Genomic DNA, 11,110 nt, shown 5'->3' with positions numbered 1-11,110 from the left:
GAGCGTGCATTGCGTTGTGTCATTGGTCAAGCCATCGAGGAGCAGGAGCTGGAAGATGAGGAAGTCGCAATGCTGAATGAATTCCAAGGGGGGGGTTACTCCATCTGAGACAAGTCAGCAGGAGTCTGAAAGGGAGTCAGAGGAGGATGGTGCCTTGGGGAGGAGGAGGAGCAAGAAGAGCAGGCTTTAAACTTTTTGAGGATCCCTGTTGTTGTCCGTGGATGGGGGAGGAGACGAAATTCTCCTGGGCGATGAGCAGGAGCCACGGCGCTCCACCGCTTCCAATTTAGTACAAATGGGGGCCTTCATGCTCCAGTGAGCGACCCCCATATAAAAAGTATAAAGGGCAAGGACCATTACTAGGTGGCAACGTACTTAGACCCCCCCGGTATAAACACAAAATGGCAGACATGTTACCAGCATCATAGAGGGCTGTCAGAATGCATTTCCATGCCTTGCTGCGAGAGATGCTGCATTCTGCTGTTGCTGGCGCTGGCATAGAAATTTCCACCCACACAGAAACAGTTGCAGGTACCAATCCTACCGCGCATGCAAGAACAGGGCAGTTTGAAGATGTGTTGGTCACTTCCGGATATGAGATCATTTCTGCAGCCAACCCATCGACAGCCTCCCTCCGGATCCAGCCTGAGGGAACTCCTAGACTGACAGGTGTCCAACTACATCGGGTTAATGGCTGATGTGGACGCTCTGAGAAGCAAGGAACCACTGGGCTACTGGGTGAGCAGGCTTGACCTGTGGCCAAAGCTGGCACAATTTGCCATGGAACTCTTGGCTTGCCCCTCGTCGAGTGTCCTGTCCGAAAGGGCGTTCAGCGAAGCAGGGTGAATCGTGACCGATAAGCGCACTCGCCTAGCTCACGACAAAATGAATGAGGCATGGATCTCGGAGGAATTCAAGACCTGTGACGACCACATGTAATTTAATTTCCTTATGCCAGCCCACACATATCCGCCAGCATCCAAGAACAAAGAATGGTCCCTCTCTTATGTAAATACAGCGGCATAAAAGGCCTTTTCTGTCCGGTGAATGCCTAATGTTTGGGGCCTGTACTCCACTGGCCTGCAGTAAAATTGGTATCCAATGACCGTTTAATATACCTCCAGCCACATAATCACTTGATCTTTTCTGTACGGTAAATGCCTAATTGTTGGGGCCTCGGAGGAATTCAACACCTGTGACGACCATGTGTTATCGAATTTCACCTATTATCATTTGGGGTTTATTCAAGAGGGGGGATTTTGTTAGCCATGTTTTTAATCCAATTTTATATTGGAAACATGTCATCAACTTTATGCTAACCTCACTGAGCGCAGTATAAATTAGTAACAGAAATGCTTATTTCAGCGGTGTGTCACTCATGAGCTAAAAGTATTTGGTTGCCGAGAACTGGCATCATAATCATTGCAGCCCAGGCCTTGCCTTGAAAAGAGTCAAATCTACCTGAAAAGAGTCATGGTTATTCCTAATCTCCTGCTCTCCCGCCCATCTGCTGATGATTGGCAGTTCCTTCCTAGAGAGAAAGGGAGAAAACTAGGTAGAAGACTGTCAGTCATCAGCAGGTGGGCAGGAGAGCAGGAATTCATGAATAACCATGACTCTTCTCAGGGTGCCTCTTTTCCAGGCCCAGTCTGCAATTATTGTGATGTTGGTTCTCGGCAACCACTTACTTTTAACTTTTAAATGACAGACCGCTGAAATCAACTCGCCTGTCTCTACTTTATTCTGCCGTTAGTATAGTCAGCATAAAGTTGACAGGTTCCCTTTAAACATATGCATTTGACATGTATTTGTACTGGACTACAGTAAAATTGTTATCCAATGACCGTCTAATATACCCCCAGCCACATAATCACTTGACTGGATCTTTTCTGTACAATGAATGCATAATTTTTGGGGCCTGTAATCTAACTGGCCAACAGTAAAATTGTTATACGGTGACCGCCTAATGTACCTCCAGCTACATTATCAATTGTTCTTTTCTGTACGGTGAATGTCTAATGTTTGGGGCCTGTACTCCACTAGCCTGCAGTAAAATTGTTATCCAATGACCGTCTAATATACCTCCAGCCTCATAATCACTTGATCTTTTCTGTACGCTGAATGAATAATTGTTGGGGCCTCGGAGGAATTCAACACCTGTGATGACCACGTGTTATCGAATTTCACCTATTATCATTTGGGGTTTATTCAAGAGGGGGGATTTCGTTAGCCATGTTTTTAATCCAATTTTATATTTTTAATTTTTTTGAACATATGTATTTGACATATATTTGTACTGGCCTGCAGTAAAATTGATATCCAATGACCGTCTAATATACCTCCAGCCACATAATCACTTGATCTTTTCTGTCCGGTGAAGGCCTAATGTTTGGGGCCTGTACTCCAGTGGGCTACAGTAAAATTGTTATTCATTGACCGCATAATGTACCTCCAGCCACATAATCACAATTTCTTTTATGTCAGGTGAATGCCTAATTTTTAGGGCCCGTACTGAATTTCCCTTTAAGATGCATAAAAATACATGATTAAAATACATATTTTTGCGGGAATTTTTGCCATTGATCCCCCTCTGGTATGTCACTGTCCATGTTGTGGGACTATTTGTGCACTTCTAGTAAGTATTTGGTGGCTGCAAATATGACCTGAAGGTTTTTCAGGTTCGCCTGCCATTAAAGTGAATTGGGCCCGCCGCGAACTTGCAGTTTGCGAACATTTGATCGTGTTTGCGAATCGTCCCGGCTGATGTTCGTCCATCACTTGTTCTGTAGACATCTATTTGGAATCAGCTGACGACGGTGTAAAAGGAGTGCGCTCTTTCACGCTACAGTAGGATGTATTTATACCTGGTGCTAACATAGACTTGTAAGGCTGAGTTCACACTTGAGTTATTTGGTCAGTTTTGGCTATCAGTCACTGCCGGACCCCTGCAGCTGATCGGGCGGGTGCAGCTCCTGCACCCGACCGATCAGCACGCCGTAGTACTACGGAGCGGGTATTTAAGCCAGAGCAGCCAGCGCCGTACTAAACTTTGATAAAATGCATAAGGTATATATACAAAAAGATAACATACAGAGTAAAGTACAGACTGCTGGTATCCAGGGTAACAGGGGGAGGGGATACCACCTTTAACTCACCCTTGGCCCCTTTACCTAACCTTGACCCATAACAAAAGACACCGACAACTGTATCACTTTATTGCTGGATGGTGATCGGCCACAGCTTCTTTATTAAAGCGGCAAACCTTAATAAACCATAATATCGGAACGGTATGCCAAAGGCTGGACTCCCAGCGGGCAAGTTAAACCGTAATCATCAGAGCTGTCTGCCAACCGCTGGACTCCCAGCGGGCAGTTACTCCATCTGCTACCACCATATCTCCGCTGTACTCAAATGCCGCCACGGAGGAGGCCCGTTCTCCCAACGGGGCTCCGACCACCACCCAGCATAACCGAGTCTGTTTTAGCTCACGTACAGGCCAGAAAAGGAATTGTCCAAATTAACACCCAAAAGGAAGACACCATCAGGTCCCATTAAAAACCAAGGCCAATAAGGCCCGTGATGAGAGCATAGTCCAACCACTTTTCAAATCACTAGTCAGACCACACATGGAGTACTGTGTACAGCTCTGGGCTCAGAGGAGGGCAACTAAAGTAATGACTGGAATGGGGCAACTACAGTACCCTGGAAGATTGACAAAATAAGGTTTATTCACTGTAGAAAAAAGACGACTAAGGCGAGATCTAATAACTGTGTATAAATATATCAGGGGTCAGTACAGAGATCACTCCCATCATCTATTTATCCCCAGGACTGTGACAAGGGGAACATTCTCTGTGTGTGGAGGTAAGAATGTATTTTCACAACATAGAAGAGGATTATTTACGGTAAGAGCAGTGAGACTATGGGACACTCTGCCTGAGGAGGTGGATGAGAAAGGGATAATCATATGTCAGGACACATGAGGTCCAGAGCTCTGGAATAGACAAAGGTGCATTACCACAGCGCGGGTCACCAGCATCACCGCGCCTCCGGCGGAACTCTATACCAACCACCTCTGGATGGAGTTATGACCACCAGAATTCCAGGATCCCTGTCCAAAAGACTTCCACCTCTCGAAAAACCAAAGAGCGCCCACCAGCCTCTGTTCCTCTCTCCGCACCGCACAGAAGGTATACGAAAGCCAGCCATCGAACCGCTAAACGCCCCAAATCTGAAAGAAAAAACAATTAGCCCGAGCCACAACACGCAAAAGAGGATCGCACAACTAGACACAGAATAGTTATATTTCATCCAAAATATTTTCTTTTTTGTTATTATTATTATTATTATTTTTTTTTTAAAGACCAAGGTAAATTGTCAAACCATAGTGCACTTGGAAAGAGTAAACGGATGGCTCACTGTGAGTGATCACGCTAGGTGCTCTGGACGAAGAGAGCCACCCCTTGCTCTGGAGAAGGTAAGATACATGCATAAAATTAAAAAGCAACTAACAAAACAATATCCTTAATTGATGAATACTCGATTTTCCTGGAGACCTAGATGTTTCTCACAATTAAAGTCCCAGTGTAATAAGCCCATATCATATGGGTGAGTCCCAGTGGAGATGATAAAAGCTGTGTCCCAGTAGGAGTAATCAGAATTGTATCCTCAAAGCTCTATATAGAGAACATGGTTGTGCCTATCCAGACTGGCATAGATAATAAATGCAACCAGATTTATTTTATTTTACCGTACCCGAACAAACCAGTCCGGGTACACACCCCCCCGGGCGCCCCGAGCGCCGGCCCAAATCACCCACAAATTGTCAAACCGCCTGGGGAAAACCTAACCTAAAGGGAAAAACAATTGGAGCCCCACCATGCGTGAAGTCATTACAGAATACCAAACGAACCGACCAGCCGGATCGAAACCAGGCGGAGGGGAGGTACCCACCCCTTTATATTAACTGGATCGACATGTATAGACGGACCCCAATCCCGAGTACTATTACCCCATACAAAAATTCTGGAATAACAACCCCCCGCGCAGTGCGGCCTTGAATGAAGAGACAAACACCTTGGAGAAAATATCAATCAGCCAGAACAGAAGGCTGAAGGAGACGGGACGTGACTATCCAAACTAAATACTCCCTAACTATACCGGTATCGCCTACCATACAATGAAACGATACATGCAAATAATGCTTGGAGGGTCACCATGCCGACCTGTGAAGTCCTGTCAAGAGGACCTGTCAGTGGGTCTGACCCGCATCACAACCTAGATCCGAACGGGGAATGAAAGGCTGCAGTTTAACAGTGTAACTCCATGAATGGTGTTATATCAAGGCTCCCCCTGAGCGATGTCTACGAACGGACCTGGTTATCCGCTACTGGCTTACCATCTAGTTATACCTGCGACTACTGATTCCGCCATATCCACTCAACAAGGGGCAGCCCTGCTTCGTACAAACCATGTGGCACCAGTATACTAATACCGCCCTCGCGGCAACCAACCCAGCTGGACTAGAAGAAAGTCTCATGAACTGCTAACATCGTGTACATCTCCCCTGGATTCGACCCAACTGGATCCCACCGCACTGTAACTCCTGTAGCACTGGACATGAGGAAAGTGCATCACCACCAAGCTGCCCGCCTGCACAGACATGTTAGAAGCTCAGCAGAAGTGCCCAGGTATCAACCATACCAACGTAACCTTGGGCCGGCGGACCAGTACCGTAGACTGCAGAAAGAGAAAACCGTAATTGCGGCTGTGATGATATGAACTCACAACCATTTACATTAAAGGAAGGTCCATAGCCACGAGCTATAGAGCTGAATGCTAGAGGGATTACTACTTCTGCGTCTCGCCTCCGTATATACAGTCATGTGAAAAAATTAGGACACCCTTTGAAAGCATGTGGTTTTTTGTAACATTTTTAATAAATGGTTATTTCATCTCCGTTTCAACAATACAGAGAGATTAAAGTAATCCAACTAAACAAAGAAAACTGAAGAAAAGTCTTTTCAAGATCTTCTGTAAATGTCATTCTACAAAAATGCCTATTCTAACTGAGGAAAAAGATAGGACACCCTTGCCCCTAATAGCGAGTGTTACCTCCTTTGGCTGAAATAACTGCAGTGAGACGGTTCTTGTAGCCATCTACCAGTCTTCGACATCGGTCTGAGGAAATTTTACCCCACTCCTCAATGCAGAACTTTTTCAGCTGTGAGATGTTTGAGGGGTTTCTTGCACGTACAGCCCTTTTCAAGTCACCCCACAGCATCTCAATGGGATTCAAATCTGGACTTTGACTTGGCCATTCCAGGACTCTCCATTTCTTCTTTTTCAGCCAATCTTTGGTTGATTTACTAGTATGTTTTGGGTCATTGTCATGTTGCATGGTCCAGTTCCGCTTCAGCTTTAATTTTCTAACTGATGGTCTCACATGTTCTTCAAGCACCTTCTGATACACAGTAGAATTCATCGTGGATTCTATGATGGTGAGCTGACCAGGTCCTGCTGCAGCAAAGCAGCCCCAAACCATGACACTTCCACCTCCATGCTTCACAGTTGGTATGAGGTTCTTTTCTTGGAATGCTGTGTTTGGTTTACGCCAAACATGTCCTCTGCTGTTGTGTCCAAATAATTCAATTTTGGACTCATCTGTCCAAAGAACATTATTCCAGAAGTCCTGGTCTTTGTCAACTTTATCTCTGGCAAATGTCAGTCTGGCCTCGATGTTTCTCTTGGAAAGCAAAGGTTTCCTCCTTGCACACCTCCCATGCAAGTTAAACTTGTACAGTCTCTTTCTGATTGTAGAGGCATGTACTTCTACATCAACAGTAGCCAGAGCCTGCTGTAGTTCTCGAGATGACACTTTAGGGTTTTTGGAGACCTCTTTTAGCATCTTGCGGTCTGCTCTTGGGGTGAACTTGCTGGGGCGACCAGTCCTGGGCATGTTGGCAGTTGTTTTGAAAGCCCTCCACTTGTAGACTATCTTCCGGACAGTGGAATGGCTGATTTCAAAATCTTTTGAGATCTTTTTAAATCCCTTCCCAGACTCATAGGCTGCTACAATCTTTTTTCTGAAGTCCTCTGACAGCTCTTTTGCTCTCACCATGGTGCTCACTCTCACTTCAACAGTCAGGAGCACACCAAACTAAATGTCTGAGGTTTAAATAGGGCAAGCCTCATTCAACATGCAGAGTAACGATCTACTAATTATGTGCACCTGGTGTGAGATCTGAGCCAATTTAAGAGGGAATACATGTGAGGGTGTCCTATCTTTTTCCTCAGTTAGAATAGGCATTTTTGTAGAATGACATTTACAGAAGATCTTGAAAAGACTTTTCTTCAGTTTTCTTTGTTTAGTTGGATTACTTTAATCTCTCTGTATTGTTGAAACGGAGATGAAATAACCATTTATTAAAAATGTTACAAAAAACCACATGCTTTCAAAGGGTGTCCTAATTTTTTCACATGACTGTATGTACTAACCATGTCCTGTATGTCATTGTTGAAAGGCCAAATAAAACGCTTATATATATATATATATATATTATTTTTTTATTTTTTTTATATACACACACGGCCTAGTGCCCGCAGATAGGAGCATAACAGGCAGTACTACTTTTTATTTTATTTTATTTTTTAAATACTACACTCCATGCTGAAAGGGAAATTGGGAGAACACCCGGCAGGACTGATCTATCCTGAAAAACATCCGCAAAAAAGGCCAGCCAATAAACAAGGCACAAGGTAGAAGCAAGGCTTCTCATGCAGGAGAATATAAACATACATAATAAATATATACATAGATCAAACCTGTTTATTTATTTATATATTTATTCTTTTTTTTTTATATACATTTATCGTAATATATATATTCCATTTTTTTTTATCCATAAAATTACATTGTTAAATCATTTATTATTAGTATAATTTCATTCTTTTTAATCACGTTTTATTTTAATTTTTTTTAATTTTTTTTTTTATAAAACCTAGATATATATATACTCAGTTCCATTATTTTTTTATTTTTTTTATTTTTTATAATACCCTTTGTTATTCATTTGTATATTTTAATGCCTATAATATATTAATTCGGTTAGTAATTTTTATTAATTTTTTTTTAAACGTATAGACAGAAAAAACCTCCATATATGCTAATGATATCCCGTTGCTCAGGGCTGCACCTGAGTTGCCCAATTTCCAGGAAAATATGTGCGGGTAACCTACAGGCTCTGTAAATCCACCCTGAAGCCATTAAGCGACCATCGAGATTGTTTGTTTGTTTTTTTTATTTTAAATTTTTTATTTATTAAGGCAGGGACACCGCCTCTACCAGTGATTCTAACTCTGCACAAGAACCATCCTCCCCGCAGTACTCACCAGTCACAGAGAGGGACGGAACCTCCAAAGGAGCGGGTACGGGCTGCAGCGACCAGGCCGAGCCCTGGAGTGACGGTCAGGCAACAGCCTCGATACGGTGATTGTATAACCAGACTCCTCCGATGCGCCTGACATCCGTCCTAAAGACGATGATAAGCGCCACCTGAGGATCTGGATCGCCCATTTCTCCCTGAAACCCAGGAACGGCGACAGGACTGGCACATGTGGAATCCATTACGGCCATGCCTCCAGGCAACCTAAAAACCGCACCTGTGCCTGCGTGAAGGGGAGGAAGGAGGGGGGGGGGGGTGTCGCCATAATGGCTGCAAATAAGACCCAGAGAGTCTCATTGTACGGAAGGGGCTCTGATCGCAAAGCTGGGACAGTAGGAATACCCCTTAGAAGCCATAGGCACAGGTGCACCGAAATCAGACATGGCAAGCACGAGGGGTTAATCTATAATACTGTAATACTGGACAGGAGACTGGGGGGAAGCTAAAACAAGCACCACATATGAAAACTCGCCTGCCCAGCGGTGCCCAGTACGGGACCCGGTAAACGCTGCAGGGGAAGGGGGGCGGGGGTTAGGCGAAGCGACCTAGCTTGCGCCATGGGAGCTAAAGGAGGCCGTCCAAAGCAGCAGGGGGAGGGGTGAGGACCCCATATTGCCCTACATTACCGGGGAGACCAACAATCCCGCCCGGCTTGCTTAGCCCTAACGCCATGGAACAGAAGCTGGGAAGGGGGGGGGGCGTTGACACAGCGCAGCACCACAGACATCACAGGATGGGTCGAAAGAAACGGCGCACACACGCGGGAAGCTGGGGGATAATAAAAGTCGGGGGGGGTTAGGAGGAACGGCGAGCAGACCGCCGGACCTTCGCTGAAGCGCTGGAGCTGCATGTATACCGCAGCAGCAGCTGCACAAAGCCCCAGAAGCAGGCACAGGGGAGGAGGATGGCAGGGTAGAGCTCAAGCTGCTCTAACAGAGCACAGCTAACCCTCCCCTCCTCATGTAACTCACCAGGGAGCAGCCCAAAGGGCAGAACCACCTGTGGACTCCTGGTGTGGACAGAGCAAAGGGGTATGTACATACCAATCTGCTTCCACTTGCAAGAGGAAGTGACCAGGACAGAGAGGAGGTATATGTGACCTTCAGGATTTCCTGCACCGCCCCCATCCTGTCTAAGGAGGTTCCCCAGGGATTAACCCTCAATGACCCTAATCTGCAACCTACTTAACCATTACTGAGACGGGGCCAGATTCCTAAATGCCCCTAAGGGGAAAAGGGGGGAAGGGGGAGGACCATCAGTCCCTAAGCACCCTCCCTATACAGTCAGGCGCTTTCCAGTCACCTAGGCCATGAACAAATGAGCGAACTTCCCATTTACCAGTTCCCAACATGGCATCTAGCCTACTCCCATATGATGCAAAGAGAGATGGTAGTGGCAAGACACAACTTACCCTTATGATGTTCTCAGTGAAGCCAAACTTTTTCTTACATACCTAGATGTTTTCTAGCCTTCTGACCCCTCTTAAATGTCTTCAGTGTGCAGTATGCATGTACAGTTACTTCAGACTTTAGGAATGCGGCCTGGAACCAGGTGCCAGTCCTGATAACTGTAGAACAACATGGGCCTAGTCCTGTATATGGTTGCTAACTCACAATGTTACAAGGGATATCACTACATTAAAAGGGTAGGAAATAATTAAAGGGACAGAACCACTAAAAATAAACCTTGCCACAAGATAACCAAAATTATAATCTACTGTACAATTATCTTCACCTCTTGTCTGCAGGTCTATCAAAGTGAGTGTCCAGGAAACCGATGGATTTATTGATAGAGGAAGAACCAGGAAAGATAGGAATGAAGAGAGGAACGAGGTAGGAGAGAAATCACCTGATCCCTCTCATAAGCGGGCCTCTTATGGAATGGGAAGAGCCCAATCAAACAACCAGCCTTTATCTGAGATGTGGAAAAAGGCAACTGAGAATTTACAGCAGATGTGCCTGAAAAGAGAGGACCTTCTCCATCGTATGTACGAATGTTGCTTTGAAGATCCAAATGTCTGCGAGTTGCTGATAATGCTTGTGCATCACTGCCTCCGCTGTATGAAATGGTCATGCAAACTTATTATTGTTGCAATAGGACGTGCCATTCTCAGATTTGGTGAGTATTTTAAGAGTTGTGTCATCGTTATGGTCATCTATGTCTTCATCTGTACTAAGTATCGAAGTCAAGACCTGACCCCATGTTGTAGATCAGTCCATCTGTAAGAGGAGCTCCCCTTCAACATGATCACTGATGTCACAGTTACAGCAAACAAAATACGGGAACATTATTTTCATTCACAACAGGGTCAACCCTGAAAGCCACAGCAAGGTTTATGCAAATTACACTTAGTCTAAACAGTCTAAACAGATTAAATGGCAGGAAAATCTTAGGAGTGTCCTTGACTGTAGTCAGGGTATATGACAGTCTCCATCAGGTCTTCCAGAACTGGGTCAGCCAAAAGTGACTGTCATCTTTCACCTGTCCAACTGTACCGCAGTGGGTCACTAAGAGGCTAATCCCTGCCACCAAGGACATTGTGCTTTTGAAACCGAGGCTCCTAAAATGTGTGATGCTGGTATAGAAACCAACGTGCAGGTGGTAACCCCCATCCAGCAGTGGGTTCACCAAATTACAAACAATTTTCCCACTAACTTCCAGGACAG

General features: G+C 45.0%; 1 long non-coding RNA gene across 1 annotated transcript; it reads right to left on the bottom strand.

Annotated features, from left to right (window-relative positions):
- Nucleotides 1–4,081: 4,081 nt before the first annotated feature.
- Nucleotides 4,082–9,562, bottom strand: LOC120993605. The gene is made up of 4 exons (XR_005777306.1): nucleotides 9,416–9,562; nucleotides 8,392–8,648; nucleotides 6,461–6,463; nucleotides 4,082–4,216 (listed from the first exon to the last, which is right to left on the bottom strand). It is a non-coding gene; the product is annotated as an uncharacterized LOC120993605 (long non-coding RNA).
- Between the last annotated feature and the right edge of the window lie 1,548 nt (nucleotides 9,563–11,110).

Source organism: Bufo bufo, chromosome 1, assembly GCF_905171765.1.
Source record: "Bufo bufo chromosome 1, aBufBuf1.1, whole genome shotgun sequence".
NCBI classification, from domain to species: Eukaryota; Metazoa; Chordata; class Amphibia; order Anura; family Bufonidae; genus Bufo; species Bufo bufo.
The sequence above is the reverse complement of the archived record's forward strand: the minus strand, read 5'-3'. Positions and strand labels throughout refer to the sequence as shown.